Here is a 27,795-nt window from a genome sequence, read left to right on the forward strand (position 1 = left end):
CTGACAAGCGCCTAATATATCCCACCCCTGACAAGTGTCTAATATACACCACCCCTGACAAGCATCTAATATACACCACCCCTGACAAGCATCTAATATACACCACCCCTGACAAGCGTCTAATATACACCACCCCTGACACGCATCTAATATACACCACCCCTGACAAGCGTCTAATATACACCACCCCTGACAAGCGTCTAATATACACCACCCCTGACAAGCATCTAATATACACCACCCCTGACAAGCGTCTAATATACACCACCCCTGACAAGCATCTAATATACACCCCCGTGACAAGCATCTAATATACACCACCCCTGACAAGCGTCTAATATACACCCCCCCTGACAAGCGTCTAATATACACCCCCCCTGACAAGCGTCTAATATACACCCCCCCTGACAAGCATCTAATATACACCACCCCTAACATGTGTCTAATATACACCCCCCTGACAAACGCCTAAAATACACCACCCATGACAAGCGTCTAATATTCACCACCCCTGACAAGCGTCTAATATTCACCACCCCTGACAAGCGTCTAATATACACCACCCCTGACAAGCATCTAATATACCCCACCCCTGACAAGCGTCTAATATACACCACCCCTGACAAGCATCTAATATACACCACCCATGACAAGCATCTAATATACACCACCCCTGACAAGCGTCTAATATACACCCCCCCTGACAAGCGTCTAATATACCCCTCCCCTGACAAGCGTCTAATATACACCACCCCTGACAAGCATCTAATATACACCACCCATGACAAGCATCTAATATACACCACCCCTGACAAGCGTCTAATATACACCCCCCCGACATGTGTCTAATCTACCCCACCCCTGACATGTGTCTAATCTACCCCACCCTTGACATGTGCCTAATATATCCCACCCCTGACAAGCGCCTAATATATCCCACCCCTGACAAGTGTCTAATATACACCACCCCTGACAAGCATCTAATATACACCACCCCTGACAAGCGTCTAATATACACCACCCCTGACAAGCGTCTAATATACACCACCCCTGACAAGCGTCTAATATACACCACCCCTGACAAGCATCTAATATACACCACCCCTGACAAGCGTCTAATATACACCACCCCTGACAAGCGTCTAATATACACCACCCCTGACACGCGTCTAATATACACCACCCCTGACAAGCATCTAATATACACCACCCCTGACAAGCGTCTAATATACACCACCCCTGACAAGCGTCTAATATACACCACCCCTGACAAGCGTCTAATATACACCACCCATGACAAGCATCTAATATACACCCCCCCGACATGTGTCTAATCTACCCCACCCTTGACATGTGCCTAATATATCCCACCCCTGACAAGCGCCTAATATATCCCACCCCTGACAAGTGTCTAATATACACCACCCCTGACAAGCATCTAATATACACCACCCCTGACAAGCATCTAATATACACCACCCCTGACAAGCGTCTAATATACACCACCCCTGACAAGCATCTAATATACACCACCCCTGACAAGCGTCTAATATACACCACCCCTGACAAGCATCTAATATACACCACCCCTGACAAGCGTCTAATATACACCACCCCTGACAAGCATCTAATATACACCCCCCCTGACAAGCGTCTAATATACACCCCCCCTGACAAGCATCTAATATACACCACCCCTAACATGTGTCTAATATACACCCCCCTGACAAGCGTCTAATATACACCCCCCCTGACAAGCGTCTAATATACACCCCCCCTGACAAGCATCTAATATACACCACCCCTGACAAGCGTCTAATATACACCCCCCCTGACAAGCGTCTAATATACACCCCCCCTGACAAGCGTCTAATATACACCCCCCCTGACAAGCATCTAATATACACCACCCCTAACATGTGTCTAATATACACCCTCCTGACAAACGCCTAAAATACACCACCCATGACAAGCGTCTAATATTCACCACCCCTGACAAGCGTCTAATATACACCACCCCTGACAAGCATCTAATATACACCACCCCTGACAAGCATCTAATATACACCACCCCTGACAAGCGTCTAATATACACCACCCCTGACAAGCGTCTAATATTCACCACCCCTAACATGTGTCTAATATACACCCCCCTGACAAACGCCTAAAATACACCACCCATGACAAGCACCTAATATACACCACCCCTGACAAGCATCTAATATACACCACCCATGACAAGCGTCTAATATTCACCACCCCTGACAAGCGTCTAATATACACCCCCCTGACAAGCGTCTAATATACACCACCCCTGACAAGCATCTAATATACCCCACCCCTGACAAGCATCTAATATACACCCCCCCTGACATGTGTCTAATATACACCACCCCTGACATGTGTCTAATATACACCACCCCTGACAAGCATCTAATATACACCACCCCTGACAAGCATCTAATATACACCACCCCTGACAAGCGTCTAATATACACCACCCCTGACAAGCATCTAATATACACCACCCCTGACAAGCGTCTAATATACACCACCCCTGACATGTGTCTAATATACACCACCCCTGACAAGCATCTAATATACACCACCCCTGACAAGCGTCTAATATACACCCCCCTGACAAGCGTCTAATATACACCACCCCTGACAAGCATCTAATATACACCACCCCTGACAAGCATCTAATATACACCACCCCTGACAAGCATCTAATATACACCACCCATGACAAGCATCTAATATACACCACCCCTGACAAGCGTCTAATATACACCCCCCCTGACAAGCGTCTAATATACCCCTCCCCTGACAAGCGTCTAATATACTCCACCCCTGACAAGCATCTAATATACACCACCCATGACAAGCATCTAATATACACCACCCCTGACAAGCGTCTAATATACACCCCCCCGACATGTGTCTAATCTACCCCACCCCTGACATGTGTCTAATCTACCCCACCCTTGACATGTGCCTAATATATCCCACCCCTGACAAGCGCCTAATATATCCCACCCCTGACAAGTGTCTAATATACACCACCCCTGACAAGCATCTAATATACACCACCCCTGACAAGCGTCTAATATACACCACCCCTGACAAGCGTCTAATATACACCACCCCTGACAAGCGTCTAATATACACCACCCATGACAAGCATCTAATATACACCCCCCCGACATGTGTCTAATCTACCCCACCCTTGACATGTGCCTAATATATCCCACCCCTGACAAGCGCCTAATATATCCCACCCCTGACAAGTGTCTAATATACACCACCCCTGACAAGCATCTAATATACACCACCCCTGACAAGCATCTAATATACACCACCCCTGACAAGCGTCTAATATACACCACCCCTGACAAGCATCTAATATACACCACCCCTGACAAGCGTCTAATATACACCACCCCTGACAAGCATCTAATATACACCACCCCTGACAAGCGTCTAATATACACCACCCCTGACAAGCATCTAATATACACCCCCCCTGACAAGCGTCTAATATACACCCCCCCTGACAAGCATCTAATATACACCACCCCTAACATGTGTCTAATATACACCCCCCTGACAAGCGTCTAATATACACCCCCCCTGACAAGCGTCTAATATACACCCCCCCTGACAAGCATCTAATATACACCACCCCTGACAAGCGTCTAATATACACCCCCCCTGACAAGCGTCTAATATACACCCCCCCTGACAAGCGTCTAATATACACCCCCCCTGACAAGCATCTAATATACACCACCCCTAACATGTGTCTAATATACACCCTCCTGACAAACGCCTAAAATACACCACCCATGACAAGCGTCTAATATTCACCACCCCTGACAAGCGTCTAATATACACCACCCCTGACAAGCATCTAATATACACCACCCCTGACAAGCATCTAATATACACCACCCCTGACAAGCGTCTAATATACACCACCCCTGACAAGCATCTAATATACACCACCCCTGACATGTGTCTAATATACACCCCCCTGACAAGCGTCTAATATTCACCACCCCTAACATGTGTCTAATATACACCCCCCTGACAAACGCCTAAAATACACCACCCATGACAAGCACCTAATATACACCACCCCTGACAAGCATCTAATATACACCACCCCTGACAAGCATCTAATATACACCACCCCTGACAAGCATCTAATATACACCACCCCTGACAAGCGTCTAATATACACCACCCCTGACAAGCGTCTAATATTCACCACCCCTAACATGTGTCTAATATACACCCCCCTGACAAACGCCTAAAATACACCACCCATGACAAGCACCTAATATACACCACCCCTGACAAGCATCTAATATACACCACCCATGACAAGCGTCTAATATTCACCACCCCTGACAAGCGTCTAATATACACCCCCCTGACAAGCGTCTAATATACACCACCCCTGACAAGCATCTAATATACCCCACCCCTGACAAGCATCTAATATACACCCCCCCTGACATGTGTCTAATATACACCACCCCTGACATGTGTCTAATATACACCACCCCTGACAAGCATCTAATATACACCACCCCTGACAAGCATCTAATATACACCACCCCTGACAAGCGTCTAATATACACCACCCCTGACAAGCATCTAATATACACCACCCCTGACAAGCGTCTAATATACACCACCCCTGACATGTGTCTAATATACACCACCCCTGACAAGCATCTAATATACACCACCCCTGACAAGCGTCTAATATACACCCCCCTGACAAGCGTCTAATATACACCACCCCTGACAAGCATCTAATATACACCACCCCTGACAAGCATCTAATATACACCACCCCTGACAAGCATCTAATATACACCACCCCTGACATGTGTCTAATATACACCACCCCTGACAAGCATCTAATATACACCACCCCTGACAAGCATCTAATATACACCACCCCTGACAAGCATCTAATATACACCCCCCTGACAAGCGTCTAATATACACCACCCCTGATATGTGTCTAATATACACCACCCCTGACAAGCATCTAATATACACCACCCCTGACAAGCATCTAATATACACCACCCCTGACAAGCATCTAATATACACCCCCCTGACAAGCATCTAATATACCCCTCCCCTGACAAGCATCTAATATACACCACCCCTGACATGTGTCTAATATACACCACCCCTGACATGTGTCTAATATACACCACCCCTGACAAGCATCTAATAAACACCACCCCTGACAAGCATCTAATATACACCACCCCTGACAAGCGTCTAATATACACCCCCCTGACAAGCATCTAATATACCCCTCCCCTGACAAGCATCTAATATACACCACCCCTGACAAGCATCTAATATACACCACCCCTGACAAGCATCTAATATACACCACCCCTGACAAGCATCTAATATACACCACCCCTGACAAGCATCTAATATACACCACCCCTGACAAGCGTCTAATATACACCACCCCTGACATGTGTCTAATATACACCACCCCTGACAAGCATCTAATATACACCACCCCTGACAAGCGTCTAATATACACCCCCCTGACAAGCATCTAATATACACCACCCATGACAAGCATCTAATATACACCCCCCCGACATGTGTCTAATCTACCCCACCCCTGACATGTGTCTAATCTACCCCACCCTTGACATGTGCCTAATATATCCCACCCCTGACAAGCGCCTAATATATCCCACCCCTGACAAGTGTCTAATATACACCACCCCTGACAAGCATCTAATATACACCACCCCTGACAAGCATCTAATATACACCACCCCTGACAAGCATCTAATATACACCACCCCTGACAAGCATCTAATATACACCACCCCTGACAAGCGTCTAATATACACCACCCCTGACAAGCGTCTAATATACACCACCCCTGACAAGCGTCTAATATACACCACCCCTGACAAGCGTCTAATATACACCACCCCTGACAAGCATCTAATATACACCACCCCTGACAAGCGTCTAATATACACCCCCCTGACAAGCGTCTAATATACACCCCCCCGACAAGCGTCTAATATACACCCCCCCTGACAAGCGTCTAATATACACCCCCCCTGACAAGCGTCTAATGTACACCACCCCTGACAAGCGTCTAATATACACCACCCCTGACAGGCATCTAATATACACCACCCCTGACAAGCGTCTAATATACACCCCCCCTGACAAGCGTCTAATATACACCCCCCATGACAAGCGTCTAATATACACCACCCCTGACAAGCGTCTAATATATACCACCCCTGACAAGCGTCTAATATACACCACCCCTGACAAGCGTCTAATATACACCCCCCCTGACAAGCGTCTAATATACACCCCCCCTGACAAGCATCTAATATACACCACCCCTGACAAGCGTCTAATATACACCACCCCTGACAAGCATCTAATATACCCCACCCCTGACAAGCATCTAATATACACCACCCCTGACAAGCATCTAATATACACCACCCCTGACAAGCGTCTAATATACACCCCCCCTGACAAGCGTCTAATATACACCCCCCCTGACAAGCGTCTAATATACACCCCCCCTGACAAGCGTCTAATATACACCCCCATGACAAGCGTCTAATATACACCCCCCCGACAAGCGTCTAATATACACCCCCCCTGACAAGCGTCTAATATACACCACCCCTGACAAGCATCTAATATACACCACCCCTGACAAGCATCTAATAGACACCACCCCTGACAAGCGTCTAATATACACCCCCCCTGACAAGCGTCTAATATACACCACCCCTGACAAGCATCTAATATACTCCCCCCCTGACAAGCGTCTAATATACACCCCCCTAACAAGCGTCTAATATACACCCCCCCGACAAGCATCTAATATACACCACCCCTGATAAGCGTCTAATATACACCACCCCTGATAAGCATCTAATATACACCACCCCTGACAAGCGTCTAATATACACCCCCCCTGACAAGCGTCTAATATACACCCCCCCTGACAAGCGTCTAATATACACCACCCCTGACAAGCGTCTAATATACACCACCCCTGACAAGCGTCTAATATACACCACCCCTGACAAGCGTCTAATATACACCCCCCCTGACAAGCGTCTAATATACACCACCCCTGACAAGCGTCTAATATACACCACCCCTGACAAGCGTCTAATATACACCACCCCTGACAAGCATCTAATATACACCACCCCTGACAAGCGTCTAATATACCCCTCCCCTGACAAGCGTCTAATATACACCACCCCTGACAAGCGTCTAATATACACCACCCCTGACAAGCATCTAATATACACCACCCCTGACAAGCATCTAATATACACCACCCCTGACAAGCATCTAATATACACCACCCCTGACAAGCATCTAATATACACCACCCCTGACAAGCATCTAATATACACCACCCCTGACAAGCATCTAATATACACCACCCCTGACAAGCATCTAATATACACCACCCCTGACAAGCGTCTAAGATACACCACCCCTGACAAGCATCTAATATACACCACCCCTGACAAGCATCTAATATACACCACCCCTGACAAGCGTCTAATATACACCACCCCTGACAAGCATCTAATATACACCACCCCTGACAAGCATCTAATATACACCACCCCTGACAAGCATCTAATATACACCACCCATGACAAGCGTCTAATATACACCACCCCTGACAAGCATCTAATATACACCACCCATGACAAGCATCTAATATACCCCTCCCCTGACAAGTATCTAATATACACCACCCCTGACAAGCATCTAATATACACCACCCCTGACAAGCATCTAATATACACCACCCCTGACAAGCATCTAATATACACCACCCCTGACAAGCATCTAATATACACCACCCCTGACAAGCATCTAATATACACCACCCCTGACAAGCATCTAATATACACCACCCCTGACAAGCATCTAATATACACCACCCATGACAAGCGTCTAATATACACCACCGCTGACAAGCATCTAATATACACCACCCCTGACAAGCATCTAATATACACCACCCCTGACAAGCATCTAATATACACCACCCCTGACAAGCGTCTAATATACACCACCCCTGACAAGCATCTAATATACACCACCCCTGACAAGCGTCTAATATACACCACCCCTGACAAGCATCTAATATACACCACCCATGACAAGCATCTAATATACACCCCCCCGACATGTGTCTAATCAACCCCACCCCTGACATGTGCCTAATATATCCCACCCCTGACAAGCATCTAATATACACCACCCCTGACAAGCATCTAATATACACCACCCCTGACAAGCGTCTAATATACACCCCCCCTGACAAGCATCTAATATACACCCCCCCTGACAAGCATCTAATATACACCACCCCTGAGAAGCATCTAATATACACCACCCCTGACAAGCATCTAATATACACCACCCCTGACAAGCATCTAATATACACCACCCCTGACAAGCATCTAATATACACCACCCCTGACAAGCGTCTAATATACACCCCCCCTGACAAGCGTCTAATATACACCACCCCTGACAAGCATCTAATATACACCACCCCTGACAAGCGTCTAATATACACCCCCCTGACAAGCGTCTAATATACACCCCCCCTGACAAGCGTCTAATATACACCCCCCCGACAAGCGTCTAATGTACACCACCCCTGACAAGCGTCTAATATACACCACCCCTGACAAGCATCTAATATACACCACCCCTGACAAGCGTCTAATATACACCCCCCCTGACAAGCGTCTAATATACACCCCCCATGAAAAGCGTCTAATATACACCACCCCTGACAAGCGTCTAATATACACCACCCCTGACAAGCGTCTAATATACACCACCCCTGACAAGCGTCTAATATACACCCCCCCTGACAAGCGTCTAATATACACCCCCCCTGACAAGCATCTAATATACACCACCCCTGACAAGCGTCTAATATACACCACCCCTGACAAGCATCTAATATACCCCACCCCTGACAAGCATCTAATATACACCACCCCTGACAAGCATCTAATATACACCACCCCTGACAAGCGTCTAATATACACCCCCCCTGACAAGCGTCTAATATACACCACCCCTGACAAGCGTCTAATATACACCCCCCCTGACAAGCGTCTAATATACACCCCCCTGACAAGCGTCTAATATACACCCCCCCGACAAGCGTCTAATATACACCCCCCCTGACAAGCGTCTAATATACACCACCCCTGACAAGCATCTAATATACACCACCCCTGACAAGCATCTAATATACACCACCCCTGACAAGCGTCTAATATACACCCCCCCTGACAAGCGTCTAATATACACCACCCCTGACAAGCGTCTAATATACACCCCCCCTGACAAGCGTCTAATATACACCCCCCTGACAAGCGTCTAATATACACCCCCCCGACAAGCATCTAATATACACCACCCCTGACAAGCGTCTAATATACACCACCCCTGACAAGCATCTAATATACACCACCCCTGACAAGCGTCTAATATACACCCCCCCTGACAAGCGTCTAATATACACCCCCCCTGACAAGCGTCTAATATACACCACCCCTGACAAGCGTCTAATATACACCACCCCTGACAAGCGTCTAATATACACCACCCCTGACAAGCGTCTAATATACACCCCCCCTGACAAGCGTCTAATATACACCACCCCTGACAAGCGTCTAATATACACCACCCCTGACAAGCGTCTAATATACACCACCCCTGACAAGCATCTAATATACACCACCCCTGACAAGCGTCTAATATACCCCTCCCCTGACAAGCATCTAATATACACCACCCCTGACAAGCGTCTAATATACACCACCCCTGACAAGCATCTAATATACACCACCCCTGACAAGCATCTAATATACACCACCCCTGACAAGCATCTAATATACACCACCCCTGACAAGCATCTAATATACACCACCCCTGACAAGCATCTAATATACACCACCCCTGACAAGCATCTAATATACACCACCCATGACAAGCATCTAATATACACCACCCCTGACAAGCATCTAATATACACCACCCATGACAAGCATCTAATATACCCCTCCCCTGACAAGTATCTAATATACACCACCCCTGACAAGCATCTAATATACACCACCCCTGACAAGCATCTAATATACACCACCCCTGACAAGCATCTAATATACACCACCCCTGACAAGCATCTAATATACACCACCCCTGACAAGCATCTAATATACACCACCCCTGACAAGCGTCTAATATACACCACCCCTGACAAGTATCTAATATACACCACCCCTGACAAGCATCTAATATACACCACCCCTGACAAGCATCTAATATACACCACCCCTGACAAGTATCTAATATACACCACCCCTGACAAGCATCTAATATACACCACCCCTGACAAGCATCTAATATACACCACCCCTGACAAGCGTCTAATATACACCACCCCTGACAAGCATCTAATATACACCACCCCTGACAAGCGTCTAATATACACCACCCCTGACAAGCATCTAATATACACCACCCATGACAAGCATCTAATATACACCCCCCCGACATGTGTCTAATATACACCACCCCTGACAAGCGCCTAATATATCCCACCCCTGACAAGCGCCTAATATATCCCACCCCTGACATGTGTCTAATCTACCCCACCCCTAACATGTGTCTAATCTACCCCACCCCTGACATGTGTCTAATCTACCCCACCCCTGACATGTGTCTAATCTACCCCACCCCTGACATGTGTCTAATCTACCCCACCCCTAACATGCGTCTAATATACACCACCCCTGACAAGCATCTAATATACACCACCCCTGACAAGCGTCTATTATACACCACCCCTGACAAGCATCTAATATACACCACCCCTGACAAGCATCTAATATACACCACCCCTGACAAGCGTCTATTATACACCACCCCTGACAAGCGTCTATTATACACCACCCCTGACAAGCATCTAATATACACCACCCCTGACAAGCGTCTAATATACACCCCCCCTGACAAGCATCTAATATACACCCCCCCTGACAAGCGTCTAATATACACCCCCCTGACAAGCATCTAATATACACCCCCCTGACAAGCGTCTAATATACACCCCCCTGACAAGCGTCTAATATACACCACCCATGACAAGCATCTAATATACCCCTCCCCTGACAAGTATCTAATATACACCACCCCTGACAAGCATCTAATATACACCACCCCTGACAAGCATCTAATATACACCACCCCTGACAAGCATCTAATATACACCACCCCTGACAAGCATCTAATATACACCACCCATGACAAGCATCTAATATACACCCCCCCGACAAGCATCTAATATACACCACCCCTGACAAGCGTCTAATATACACCACCCCTGACAAGCATCTAATATACACCACCCCTGACAAGCATCTAATATACACCACCCATGACAAGCATCTAATATACACCACCCATGACAAGCATCTAATATACACCACCCATGACAAGCATCTAATATACACCACCCCTGACAAGCATCTAATATACACCACCCATGACAAGCGTCTAATATACACCACCCCTGACAAGCATCTAATATACACCACCCATGACAAGCATCTAATATACCCCTCCCCTGACAAGTATCTAATATACACCACCCCTGACAAGCATCTAATATACACCACCCCTGACAAGCATCTAATATACACCACCCCTGACAAGCATCTAATATACACCACCCCTGACAAGCATCTAATATACACCACCCCTGACAAGCATCTAATATACACCACCCCTGACAAGCGTCTAATATACACCACCCCTGACAAGCATCTAATATACACCACCCCTGACAAGCATCTAATATACACCACCCCTGACAAGCATCTAATATACACCACCCCTGACAAGCATCTAATATACACCACCCCTGACAAGCGTCTAATATACACCACCCCTGACAAGCATCTAATATACACCACCCCTGACAAGCGTCTAATATACACCACCCCTGACAAGCATCTAATATACACCACCCATGACAAGCATCTAATATACACCCCCCCGACAAGCATCTAATATACACCACCCCTGACAAGCGTCTAATATACACCACCCCTGACAAGCGTCTAATATACACCACCCCTGACAAGCATCTAATATACACCACCCCTGACAAGCGTCTAATATACACCACCCCTGACAAGCATCTAATATACACCACCCCTGACAAGCGTCTAATATACACCCCCCCTGACAAGCATCTAATATACACCACCCCTGACAAGCATCTAATATACACCACCCCTGACAAGCATCTAATATACACCACCCCTGACAAGCATCTAATATACACCACCCCTGACAAGCATCTAATATACACCACCCATGACAAGCATCTAATATACACCACCCCGACATGTGTCTAATCTACCCCACCCCTGACATGTGCCTAATATATCCCACCCCTGACAAGCGCCTAATATATCCCACCCCTGACATGTGTCTAATCTACCCCACCCCTGACATGTGTCTAATCTACCCCACCCCTGACATGTGTCTAATCTACCCCACCCCTGACATGTGTCTAATCTACCCCACCCCTAACATGCGTCTAATATACACCACCCCTGACAAGCATCTAATATACACCACCCATGACAAGCATCTAATATACACCACCCCTGACAAGCGTCTAATATACACCACCCCTGACAAGCGTCTAATATACACCACCCATGACAAGCGTCTAATATACACCACCCCTGACAAGCATCTAATATACACCACCCCTGACAAGCGTCTAATATACACCACCCCTGACAAGCATCTAATATACACCACCCCTGACAAGCATCTAATATACACCACCCCTGACAAGCATCTAATATACACCACCCATGACAAGCGTCTAATATACACCACCCCTGACAAGCGTCTAATATACACCACCCATGACAAGCATCTAATATACACCACCCCTGACAAGCATCTAATATACACCACCCCTGACAAGCATCTAATATACACCACCCCTGACAAGCATCTAATATACACCACCCCTGACAAGCGTCTAATATACCCCTCCCCTGACAAGCATCTAATATACACCACCCATGACAAGCATCTAATATACACCACCCCTGACAAGCATCTAATATACACCACCCCTGACAAGCGTCTAATATACACCACCCCTGACAAGCGTCTAATATACACCACCCATGACAAGCATCTAATATACACCACCCATGACAAGCATCTAATATACACCACCCCTGACAAGCATCTAATATACCCCTCACCTTACAAGCATCTAATATACACCACCCATGACAAGCGTCTAATATACACCACCCCTGACAAGCATCTAATATACACCACCCCTGACAAGCATCTAATATACACCACCCCTGACAAGCATCTAATATACACCACCCATGACAAGCATCTAATATACACCACCACTGACAAGCGTCTAATATACACCACCCCTGACAAGTATCTAATATACACCACCCCTGACAAGCATCTAATATACACCACCCATGACAAGCGTCTAATATACACCACCCCTGACAAGCATCTAATATACACCACCCATGACAAGCATCTAATATACCCCTCCCCTGACAAGTATCTAATATACACCACCCCTGACAAGCATCTAATATACACCACCCCTGACAAGCATCTAATATACACCACCCATGACAAGCGTCTAATATACACCACCCCTGACAAGCATCTAATATACACCACCCCTGACAAGCATCTAATATACACCACCCCTGACAAGCATCTAATATACACCACCCCTGACAAGCATCTAATATACACCACCCCTGACAAGCGTCTAATATACACCACCCCTGACAAGCATCTAATATACACCCCCCCTGACAAGCATCTAATATACACCACCCCTGACAAGCATCTAATATACACCACCCCTGACAAGCATCTAATATACACCCCCCCTGACAAGTATCTAATATACACCATCCCTGACAAGCATCTAATATACACCCCCCCTGACAAGTATCTAATATACACCACCCCTGACAAGCATCTAATATACACCACCCCTGACAAGCATCTAATATACACCACCCCTGACAAGCATCTAATACACACCACCCCTGACAAGCATCTAATATACACCCCCCCTGACAAGTATCTAATATACACCACCCCTGACAAGCATCTAATATACACCACCCATGACAAGCATCTAATATACACCACCCCTGACAAGCATCTAATATACACCCCCCCTGACAAGCATCTAATATACACCACCCCTGACAAGCATCTAATATACACCCCCCCTGACAAGCATCTAATATACACCACCCCTGACAAGCATCTAATATACACCCCCCATGACAAGCATCTAATATACACCACCCCTGACAAGCATCTAATATACACCACCCCTGACAAGCATCTAATATACACCACCCATGACAAGCATCTAATATACACCACCCCTGACAAGCATCTAATATACACCCCCCCTGACAAGTATCTAATATACACCACCCCTGACAAGCATCTAATATACACCACCCCTGACAAGCATCTAATATACACCACCCCTGACAAGCGTCTAATATACACCACCACTGACAAGCATCTAATATACACCACCCCTGACAAGCATCTAATATACACCACCCCTGACAAGCATCTAATATACACCACCCCTGACAAGCATCTAATATACACCACCCCTGACAAGCATCTAATATACACCACCCCTGACAAGTATCTAATATACACCACCCCTGACAAGCGTCTAATATACACCACCCCTGACAAGCATCTAATATACACCACCCCTGACAAGCATCTAATATACACCACCCCTGACAAGCATCTAATATACACCACCCCTGACAAGCATCTAATATACACGACCCCTGACAAGCATCTAATATACACCACCCCTGACAAGCGTCTAATATACACCACCCATGACAAGCGTCTAATATACACCACCCCTGACAAGCATCTAATATACACCACCCCTGACAAGCATCTAATATACACCACCCCTGACAAGCATCTAATATACACCACCCCTGACAAGCATCTAATATACACCACCCCTGACAAGCATCTAATATACACCACCCCTGACAAGCATCTAATATACACCACCCCTGACAAGCATCTAATATACACCACCCCTGACAAGCATCTAATATACACCACCCCTGACAAGCATCTAATATACACCACCCCTGACAAGCGTCTAATATACACCACCCCTGACAAGCGTCTAATATACACCACCCATGACAAGCGTCTAATATACACCACCCCTGACAAGCATCTAATATACACCACCCATGACAAGCATCTAATATACACCCCCCCTGACAAGCATCTAATATACACCACCCCTGACAAGCATCTAATATACACCACCCCTGACAAGCATCTAATATACACCACCCCTGACAAGCGTCTAATATACACCACCCCTGACAAGCGTCTAATATACACCACCCATGACAAGCGTCTAATATACACCACCCCTGACAAGCATCTAATATACACCACCCATGACAAGCATCTAATATACACCACCCATGACAAGCATCTAATATACACCACCCATGACAAGCATCTAATATACACCACCCCTGACAAGCATCTAATATACACCACCCCTGACAAGCATCTAATATACACCCCCCCTGACAAGCGTCTAATATACACCCCCCCTGACAAGCATCTAATATACACCATCCCTGACAAGCGTCTAATATTCACCACCCCTGACAAGCGTCTAATATACACCACCCCTGACAAGCATCTAATATTCACCACCCCTGACAAGCGTCTAATATACACCACCCCTGACAAGCATCTAATATACACCCCCCCTGACAAGCGTCTAATATACACCCCCCCTGACAAGCATCTAATATACACCATCCCTGACAAGCGTCTAATATTCACCACCCCTGACAAGCGTCTAATATACACCACCCCTGACAAGCGTCTAATATTCACCACCCCTGACAAGCGTCTAATATACACCACCCCTGACAAGCATCTAATATACACCACCCCTGACAAGCATCTAATATACACCACCCCTGACAAGCATCTAATATACACCACCCCTGACAAGCATCTAATATACACCACCCATGACAAGCATCTAATATACACCCCCCCGACAAGCATCTAATATACACCACCCCTGACAAGCGTCTAATATACACCACCCCTGACAAGCATCTAATATACACCACCCATGACAAGCATCTAATATACACCACCCATGACAAGCATCTAATATACACCACCCCTGACAAGCATCTAATATACACCACCCCTGACAAGCATCTAATATACACCACCCCTGACAAGCGTCTAATATTCACCACCCCTGACAAGCGTCTAATATACACCACCCCTGACAAGCATCTAATATACACCACCCCTGACAAGCATCTAATATACACCACCCCTGACAAGCATCTAATATACACCACCCCTGACAAGCATCTAATATACACCACCCATGACAAGCATCTAATATACACCCCCCCTGACAAGTATCTAATATACACCACCCATGACAAGCATCTAATATACACCACCCCTGACAAGCATCTAATATACACCACCCCTGACAAGCATCTAATATACACCACCCCTGACAAGCATCTAATATACACCACCCCTGACAAGCGTCTAATATTCACCACCCCTGACAAGCGTCTAATATACACCACCCCTGACAAGCATCTAATATACACCACCCCTGACAAGCATCTAATATACACCACCCCTGACAAGCATCTAATATACACCACCCATGACAAGCATCTAATATACACCCCCCCTGACAAGTATCTAATATACACCACCCATGACAAGCATCTAATATACACCACCCCTGACAAGTATCTAATATACACCACCCCTGACAAGCATCTAATATACACCACCCATGACAAGCATCTAATATACACCACCCCTGACAAGCGTCTAATATACACCCCCCCGACAAGCATCTAATATACACCACCCCTGACAAGTGTCTAATATACACCACCCCTGACAAGCATCTAATATACACCACCCCTGACAAGCGTCTAATATACACCACCCCTGACAAGCGTCTAATATACACCCCCCCGACAAGCATCTAATATACACCACCCCTGACAAGTGTCTAATATACACCACCCATGACAAGCATCTAATATACACCACCCCTGACAAGCGTCTAATATACACCCCCCCGACAAGCATCTAATATACACCACCCCTGACAAGTGTCTAATATACACCACCCATGACAAGCATCTAATATACACCCCCCCTGACAAGTATCTAATATACACCACCCATGACAAGCATCTAATATACACCACCCCTGACAAGCATCTAATATACACCACCCCTGACAAGCATCTAATATACACCCCCCCTGACAAGCGTCTAATATACACCACCCCTGACAAGCATCTAATATACACCACCCCTGACAAGCGTCTAATATACACCACCCCTGACAAGCATCTAATATACACCACCCCTGACAAGCATCTAATATACACCACCCCTGACAAGCATCTAATATACACCACCCCTGACAAGCATCTAATATACACCACCCCTGACAAGCATCTAATATACACCACCCCTGACAAGCATCTAATATACACCACCCCTGATAAGCGCCTAATATATGGGATCCGCTACAGAGTCTTTTTGCATTTTATGGCTAGCCTTTTAATTTTTATTGGCACCTATTAAAAAGGGGACTTCCCATGATGATTGCAGATGATTGTAGGACTCCCGAGCAGCAGTTTCCACCTGCTGGACCCCCACCAATTACCTGGATACATGTGGTAGTGTTTAATTTTCCTACAGTGCCCCAGCAGGAAAAATAAAGTATTACACAAATTATTACAGAGTGGGTTATCTGTGAAATGCAGAAGACTACAGGTCCTGCAGGAAGATCCATGGGCTTTATTACTTCTTACCACCTTTTCCAAGAAACAAAGTTCACCCTCTATACCCCTTCACTTTTCTCTGAATTTCCTGATGGGATAAATGTTTTTTTTTCTAAATTGGACAAACCTTTAAAACAGTATTCTTATATTATAATGTCTTGCTAGGATTTGTCATTACATTTAAGATTTCTGGGGATTTTGCCTTTGGAAACCTGCATTAATTCCGAGACCAATAGGGCCAAGGACCCAATTTTTTTTTCTTTCTGTCAAAAGTTTTCTGAACAGTGGGTGCTGGGAAAAAATGGGCAACAAGATGGCTCAGTGGTTATCACTAAGCAGTGACTCAGTGGTTAGCACTGCAGCCTTGCAGCGCTGGGGTCCTGGGTTCAAATCCCACCAAGGGCAACATCTGCAAGGAGTTTGAATGTTCTCCTCATGTTTGTGTGGGTTTCTTCCCATACTCCAAAGACATACCGATAGGGAATTTAGATTGTGATTCCCGATTTGGAGAGCGATGATGATGTCTATAAAGTGCTATGGAATATATAAATAAATAATCTGGAAGCCTTCAGCTTGAATGGGGCCGTGATGATGGAGGGAAAATCACTGATTAGGACAGGACATAAAATGAGCCTTTGGTGGGAATCCCAGCCGTGAGCTTGATAGTAAGTATGTCCTACTGCTATGTCATCTCTGGATAAGATGAAAATAATCATTTGTGAATTTCTTCTTAATATTTCAATGCAATTTGTATTTATGAAACATAAAAATTTCAACTTACCGTTCGCGCGCTCGGAAAATGTGCAAATCCATTGAGTGGTGTGGAATTTACTTTGTGCAGAAAGTGGCCACAAGGTTTCATGAAAGTGTTGTATCCAATAATTACAGGAATCGAAGAAACATACAAAGTGTAACGGCTTCTTGGTTTGCCAAATTGTTATTTACGATTGAACCAACCTGGAATTTAGTTGTTTTTTATACATTTCATTCCGAAAAATGACAATCCTTTTTTGATGTTCTTCTTGTGTGGCTCTTATCATTTATCCAAGGTCTTCAAAAATGATGTTAGCACTAGATCCACTACTTATTCCTTCTTCCAGTGATTCCTCCGCTCCAAGTGACAGAAAGAATGCTACACAAATTGCAAAGCAATTCCACCAAATAATTGTAATCCAACGTGGCCAACGCTTGTTTTCCTGTAAATCCATTGCGAAGTCTTTGATTTCAAAGGTAAGTGTTTTCTGTTTTGGAGGAGCTCCCAGAAAATGACTTTATTCGATGAGTTCAAAAAGTGAAATAAGAAGTGTAGAGTCATATAGATAAAGGAAAGAGAGGAACAGAGAGTCAGAGAAAAGAAAGCTGAGAATGGTCACGATATAGAAATGTTTTTAGAAAGATGTCGAAAAACATTGCTAAGTTCTGAAAAACCCGTAAAAGAAAAGTCTTAAAAGTCCATCATGTCCAAAGTCCCAGGAATTGTATCTCAACAGTACAAGTGTTGGGATCCAAAGCCATTGCCCCAGCGCTGCAACAATGGTAATGTCTAAGATAGAATTGGGAAACCTTTGTTTTTAATTATTAAAGAGTAGAGGAGTTGTCCACTACTTGGACAACTCCTTGTCATCCCCCACGCTTGGCCCTGATAACTCCAGTTCAAAACCCTAACCATGGCATACAAAGCCATCCACAACCTGTCTCCTCCATACATCTGTGACCTAGTCTCCCGGTACTTACCTGCACGCAACCTCCGATCCTCACAAGATCTCCTTCTCTACTCCCCTCTTATCTCCTCCTCCCACAATCGCATACAAGATTTCTCCCGTGCTTCCCCCCTACTCTGGGACTCTCTACCCCAACACATCAGACTCTCGCCTACCATGGAAGTCTTCAAAAGAAACCTGAAGACCCACCTCTTCCGACAAGCCTACAACCTGCAGTAACCACCGCTCCGCCACATTACTGCATGACCTCCTCTACCCTCACCTACTGTATCCTCACCCATCCCCTGCAGACTGTGAGCCCTCGCGGGCAGGGTCCTCGCTCCTCCAGTACCAGTCGCTGACTTGTTTTGTTAAGATTATATAAATGTTTTTGCTATGTATATCCCTATCACATGTAAAGTGCCATGGAATAAATGGCGCTATAATAATAAATAATAATAATAAAATAAAAAAGCTATACTCACCTCCCATGCTAGCTCCATTCCAGTGGTGTCGGCACTCGCTCTCTCCGGGGCTCTCGCACTGCTGTTGTGACACCGGCACCCAATCAGCGCTGCCGTCACTGTCCCCGCCTCATGTCAAATTGAACATGATTGGGCGCCGGGGTCACATGTCACAACAACAGCACGAGAGCCCCGGGGACACTGAGTGCCGACACCACTGGAACGGCGCCAGCACGGGAGAAGAGTATAAGCTTTTTTTATATTATCGGGGCCAAACATTTAGTTCAGAAAGGGGTTGTCCAAGTAGTGGACAACCCCTTTAAGCTTGTATTTGAATACTGATTTGTGAGTATAATAATAGGCGTGTTTCAATCCGGCATATTTATGGCATTTCAATACAAAACATATACAGTACTGTGCAAAAGTTTTAGACAGGTGTAAATAGAAATGCTACAAAGTAAGAATGCTTTAAGAAATAGCAGTGTTAGTAGTTTATTTTTTATTAATTTAGAAGCTGCAAAGTAAATGAACAAAAGGGGAATTAGTATTTGGTGACCACACTTAGCCTTCATCCATTCTTCTAAGTACACTTGCGCAAAGTCAGGGATTTGTAGGATTATAGTCTGTGGAAGAGTAACCAATTCTAATCATCATTTTCATATGTAGAATGAAACACAGTCATTAACAGAAACAGCTGAGTAGGAGACTCAAAACTGGGTGAGGAAAAGCCAAACTCTGCTACAAAGGTGAGGTTGTGGAAGATAATTTCATGTCACAGGTCATAACAAGACTGAGCACAGCAACAAGACACAAGGTTGTTATACTGCATCACAAAGGTCTCTTCCAGGCAACTATTTTAAACCAGACGTGGGTTCAAGAAATGCTAATCAAGCACCTTGAAGAAGTACCTAGAAATGGGCAATTTGAGTAGAGAAGAAGCAGTGATCGGCCAAGGAAACTTAATGCAGCACACGAAAGATACATCATGCTTACTTCTGAGATGATGTCCAGTAGTGGCATCAACTCAGTACTGGCAGCAACCAGTAGGATCGAGCTACACCCATCTACTGTCTGGGAATGTCTGGTCAGAAGTGGTCTTGATGAAGGACCTGGGGCTAATAAACATGCCTTTGACATGGAATCAAGGCCAAGTGGCTCAACTGTGTACATAAACATAGGAACTTGAGTGCAGAAAAATGGCAGCAGGTGATGAGTTAAAATGTGATATATTTGTCTGTAACAGAAGACAGTTTGTCCTCCTAAGGGCTGGAGAGTGGCAAAATAATAAGGGGCTGCAGGGACAGTGAAGCTCGGTGGAGGGTCCTGGCAAGTTTGTGTATTAGGTCAGGATTAATGATGTCCTCAATGCTGTGAAATACAGGCAGATATTTACCTATCATTAAATTCTATCAACGAAGCGTCTGATTGGCTCCAAATTTATTCTACAGCAGGACAAAAATCCAGCCAATGTCATTAAGAACAAGGAGTCCTGGAGGTGATGATCTGGCCTCACAGATCCCTGATCTCACATCATCCAGTCTGTCTGAAATCACATGAAGAGACAGAAGGATCTGCACAAGTCTCATATACAGAAGATCTGAGGTCAGTTCTCCAAGATGTTTGGTATAACCTCCTGCCGAGATACTCCATAACCTGTGTACAAGTGACAAGAATAAGTGATGATCTGGCTCCATAGACCCCTGACCTTACATCATCCAGTCTGTCTGGGATCACATGCAGAGACAGAAGGATCCGCACAAACCTCATACACAGAAGATCTGAGGTCAGTTCTCCAAGATGTTTGGTATAACCTCCTGCCGAGATCCTCCATAACCTGTGTACAAGTGACAAGAAGAAGTGATGATCCGGCTCCATAGACCCCTGACCTCACATCATCCAGTCTGTCTGGGATCATATGCAGAGACAGAAGGATCTGCACAAGCCTCATACACAGAAGATCTGAGGTCAGTTCTCCAAGATGTTTGGTATAACCTCCTGCCGAGATCCTCCATAACCTGTGTACAAGTGACAAGAAGAAGTGATGATCCAGCTCCATAGACCCCTGACCTTACATCATCCAGTCTGTCTGGGATCACATGCAGAGACAGAAGGATCCGCACAAGCCTCATACACAGAAGATCTGAGGTCAGTTCTCCAAGATGTTTGGAACAACCTCCTGCCGAGCTCCTTCACACACTGTGTGCAAGTGATGAGAAGAAGAGATGCTGTTTTGAAGGCAAATATTGGTCATACCAAATATTCATTTGATTTCGATTTCTTTTTTTTTTCATTTACTTTGAATTTTGTTAATTGATAAAAAAAATATGCTATTAGCAATTCTATTTCTCAAAGCATTCTTACTTTGCAGCACTTTTTCCACGCCTGCCTAAAACTTTTCCACAGTACTCTAGGTTCAATAGATGCGCTCAGCATAGAAATGAATGGAGAGAGACTTGCATGTTTGGCTAATTCTTCAATCTCGACAGCTTGTGGCGAAGCTTGTTCCTCAAGATGAATAAAGGTACCAGGGGCTGGTCCCATATCTATTGGACATTTATGACCTATTCTTTTTATGTACCATAAATGATCCATAATAGAACAACATCCTGCAAAAAATATAGTTTTGATGGGCGATGAAAAGGTGATAAAAAAATACCAAGCTTTCGAGAGTCCTGTGGTCTCTTCATCAGACATGGACCTAAATAGACTCAAAAGCTTTCTATTTTTCATCATCTTTCAGTTACCCATTAAAAGGTAACCACCACAGAGAGTATTTGTGTAGCTCGAAAGGAACATATACGTTTGTAGCCTGTAAATAATTGAAGATTTTATACCTAATCTATGACTATTTTGGATCTATGGAGATTCTACCCTTAAAGCACTGGGATTGTGTTAAAAATAAATTCCTAAATTTATGTTTAAATAATATCTCTAACTAAGATATAACTATTTTTGAAATGTCAATTAAAAAAAAAAATCACAGGAGTACAGAACAGGCAACTATTCGGCCAAAATTGGCCATTTTCAAGCCCCCCCCCCGAAAATTCATACAGATCTTTCTTGGGCTTGAAAAGGGCCAATTTTGCCTGAAACGTTGCCTGCTGTGTCTTCCTGTGATGTCTTTTTTAATTAACATGGAATAAAGAAAAAGTTGTTTTTTTTTATCAAGAACCTGCTGTTTGGTGCCTCGGCTTTCCTGAATTTCTGTATTACCTTTGAACCTGGTGGGAGGCCCCGCGGAGTTTAGCTAAAGTTGGTCAATGGTGCATATGAATTTACTATTGGAACGAATATTTTTGAAATGTTACGGAGAATTCCATATTCTTAAATGTCACCATTGTGACTGTGCTAAAACACAAATTGTCTGTCCAATTCATCAAAATTGCCGGCATGTTTCACTGTAGAAACGCTACTTCAGTCTCTGACTGTATTAACATTTCTTGCATGGTGCACAGAGGCGCAAGCCACTCAGAAGAAGCGCCAAATCCATTAAATAGCGTATGCCTCTTAATTGATTTAGAATTTGTACTCCATAAAGGCTGGCATAGCGTCAGTGTGCACTACGCCAGTCTCCATGAATGTGGCCCCGTTGAGTTTATCATACTTCATTTGGAGAAGATCCGAAAATTCAACGTGTTGGCTATTCGTTAACGGGCAAGTTTCTTTTTTCCGTCATTGCCAAATTTCTCGTATATAAGGCAATCAATGATCCTTAAATCATGCTCGAATATTTGTCTGGGAGACAGACTTTTCTATGAAAGCAAGTTCTTTTGTTGGACCTAGCAAAGAGTTTTCTTCATTGAAGGACTTAAACACGGATAGAACTTCACGTGACAATGGTAAAATGATAAATTTTCAATAAAAATTTCAAGAACTGGATAGAAATGAAGATGAAAGGGTATTCATAAATGCGGTTTATTTCTCAATGTGTTTCGAAGTTCTAAACTTTTGTAGTTTTTCCTGATGAAGAAGTTTTGAAATTCGAAATGTGTTGACAAATGAACCACATTTCTGGATACCATTTCATCTTCCATCTTTGATCTACTGGCGGCGCAGAATTAACTCTTTCATTCCATTTCAGTTTATATCAATTGTGGGTCTGCAGTAGCCATAAAGTTTTTAGTGATTGTGATCACACAACCACACCAGGTGAGTACCATTGCCCTTGGTCTCTCCATTGTTGCTGTTAGAACCCTCCTGTTTGTTTTTTCCATCTTGTGTTTTGCGGTCACGTGACCATCTGCCTTTATATTCCAGCTCCACCCTTTTGGCTATGCTGGACTTCAGTGTTTGACTGTTTCTCTAGCCTGGTGCTTCGGTGCCTTTCTCTGTCAGTTCGCTTGGTCCTTCGGGGACCTCTAGTACCTTTTTGTCAGTTTGTCTTTTTGTGTTCTGCAACAGCTTCTCTGTTTAAGAGGTGTCCCATTTTTGTCCCAGTCCTTAGTTCTTTTAGGGACCCCTATAGGTCTTCGTTCAAACTAGCCGAGGACTAAGGCGGGTCTGTTCGCTAGGAACAGGCAGCCCGCTACATCGTAGGGATTCAGCTTAGTCTTACTGTAGGGACAGCTTTCCCATATCTTTCCTTAGTACATGTTGCAGATCATAACAGTAAGTCCAGCCAAAAAAACTAAAAGGAAAGAAATTCGGGGATCAGTATGGTTTCCGTCCAGGATTTGACTCAACGCTTACACGGATTGTCTCTGGAGGTGGCCAAGCTACAGCAACACGTGATTAGCTGTTCTGTAGCGCATTTTGTGGAACCCAAGGTAGGACTGCCTGATGTTTTTTATGGTAAACAGCAAGATTTTTTTTCCTTTAAAAATGCTTATTTGTTATATTTTCGTTTAAGACCAAGGTCCTCTGGGAATTAATCAGAGCGCATTGGTTTTATTATGTCACTTTTGCGCAATGAACCACAGGGGTGGGCCTTTTCCCTCCAACCTAATGATCCATGCTTAAGGTCTGTAGAAGAATTTTTTTCTGCTATGGGTCTATTATATGATGATCATGATAGAATCTCATCTGCTGAGGCAGAACTCAGGCGTTTGAATCAGGGTTCAGGTGATGTTGAAAATTATTGCACACACTTCAGAAGATGGGCTTCAGAAGTCAAATGGAATGATCCTGCGCTGAAATGTTTATTTCTTGCTGGTCTGAGTGAAAGGGTTAAGGATTTGCTAATTGCATTCCCTGCATCTGAGACTCTGCAGGATGCCATGCAATTAGCTGTTTGTGTGAACAGGAGGCTGAGGTTCAGGCTGAATGAGGTAAAGACTCCTGTAATGTCAGGTCCTAGTCCCCAGAAAATCTGCTCAGACAGCGGAGAACCGATGGAGGTTGGGGCGATGTCACTCCGCTCTCAGGAAAGAGACCGGAGGTTCACCAAGGGATTGTGTCTTTATTGTGGTAAAGCTGACCATTTGATTAAGTATTGTGAGCTTCGTTTAAGTAATGAAAAAAAAAAGGTCAGGTACGCCCGTATAGCTTGTTTACTCTCTGCAGGAGTATTTCTTTCTGGGAGTACTACTTTGCAGGGAGATTTGATTGAATTTCAGGTATTTGTGGATTGTGGTTCAACACTTAATGTGATTGATAAAGGGTGTTTGGAAAAACTTAACTTGAAATCCAAACCTTTGTCATCACCTATTTCTGTGATTGCAATTGATAACACTCCTTTGAAATGTATTACTCACAAGGTTGCTGCATTTCCCCTCACTATCAATGGAGTTCACCAAGAAATTTTGGACTTGGTTGTATTGGATAATTTACCCTCTCCGGTCGTTTTAGGTTTGCCTTGGTTAAAACTGCACAGTCCTTACCTGGACTGGTCTACTAATGAGATTAAGTCTTGGAGTCCGAAGTGCTATGATAAATGTTGTAACGGTCGCATTGCGGCTGTGGAAAAAGGGGAATTACCTGTACCTATTCAAGATTTTTGGAGGGTTTTTTCGGAGGAGGAGTCGCAAGTTTTACCTCCTCATAGGGATTATGATTGCGCCATTGAGTTTGTTCCGGGAGCTACTCTTCCCAAGAGACGCTTGTTTAATCTGACTATCCCTGAAAGAAAGGCCTTGGAGGAGTACATACAGACTAGCCTGGCTGCTGGTCACATTAGACCTTCTAAATTGCCTGTGGCAGTTGGATCTTTCTTTGTTAAAAAAAAAATGATGGGGGTTTACTTCCATGTCTGGATTTTCGTGAAATTAATAAGATTACCGTACGCAATTCCTACCCATTGCCGTTAATTCCTAACTTGTTTAACGAGTTAGTGGGGGCCAAGTGGTTCTCTAAAACTGATCTCCGAGGGGCATACAATTTGTTACGAGTGAAGGAGGGTGATGAATGGAAAACTGCTTTTAACACTCCTGTGGGTCATTTTGAGAATCTGGTTATGCCTTTTGGTCTTACCAATGCACCTGCATTTTTTCAGAACCTTATTAATGACATCCTGAGACCTTTGATTGGTAAGAATGTGGTTGTGTATTTGGATGACATTTTGATTTATTCACCAGATCTAGAGTCCCAATGGCAGAGTGTACGTGAAGTTTTGCAGTTTTTGAGTGATAATTCAATCTTTGCTAAGCTGGAGAACTGTGAGTTCGCTGTGCAGAAAATTAGTTTTTTGGGCTACATTGTCTCCAGCGAGGGCTTTGAGATGGACCCGGTGAAGGTTCAGGCTGTGCACGAATGGCCTATGCCTATTGGTTTGAAATCTATGCAGAGACTTTTGGGTTTTGCCAATTATTACAGGAAATTAAGAATTTTTCTGTAATTGTTAAACCTCTAACCGATCTCACCAGGAAAGGTGCGAATACGGCCCAGTGGACTACGGAGGCCATTGAAACATTTGAGTATCTCAAAGAGAGGTTCAGTTCTGCCCCTATCCTTATGCAGCCTGATGAGACCAAACCTTTTTTGGTCGAGGTCGATGCTTCATCGGTGGGGATCAGAGCAGTTTTGTCTCAGGAGAACAGGGATGGAGTACATCCTTGTGCCTTCTTTTCGAAAAAAATTTCGGAAACCAAACTGAATTATGATGTTGGAAATCGGGAATAGCTGGCTATTAAACTCGCGTTTGAACACTGGCGTCATTATTTGGAAGGTGCTAGATTTCCTATTTAGGTTTTCACAGATCATAAGAATTTGATCTATCTGGATGCTGCCAAGCGCTTGAATGCCCGTCAAGCTAGGTGGGCACTTTTTTTTTTCTCGGTTTCATTTTTCTGTTACCTATATCCCTGGTACTAAGTATGTTAAAGCAGATGCTTTATCTCGCAGCTTCTCTCCTACGGTCGGTGCCGAGGAGGAGGAGAGCATTTTACAGAAAGGAGTTGTGGTGGTGGCATTGGACTCCGATTTGGAGAATGGGATTCTGAAAGCTCAAGATGAGGCTCCATCTAACACTCCCCATAGGAGCTTGTTCATGCCTAGAACCTTTAGGAGAGATTTGTTTGTGGAGTGTCATGAGTCTCGGTTGGCAGGTCATCCAGGAATTTCTGAGACTAAGAGACTTATCAGTCACAGTTTTTGGTGGCCTGGATGACA

At 44.6% G+C, this 27,795-nt stretch overlaps 1 long non-coding RNA gene across 1 annotated transcript in view; it reads left to right on the forward strand.

Annotated features, from left to right (window-relative positions):
• LOC141164453 (uncharacterized) overlaps positions 1-27,795 on the forward strand; it is a 253,042-nt gene that overhangs the window by 45,956 nt on the left and 179,291 nt on the right. Inside the window, exon 2 of the long non-coding RNA XR_012250911.1 lies at positions 19,136-19,316. This is a non-coding gene — a long non-coding RNA (uncharacterized lncRNA). The remainder of the gene's footprint in view (positions 1-19,135; positions 19,317-27,795) is intronic.

Source organism: Phyllobates terribilis, unplaced genomic scaffold (genome assembly GCF_046119375.1).
Source record: "Phyllobates terribilis strain yellow unplaced genomic scaffold, ASM4611937v1 Scaffold_1__5_contigs__length_1240528914, whole genome shotgun sequence".
Taxonomy (NCBI): domain Eukaryota; kingdom Metazoa; phylum Chordata; class Amphibia; order Anura; family Dendrobatidae; genus Phyllobates; species Phyllobates terribilis.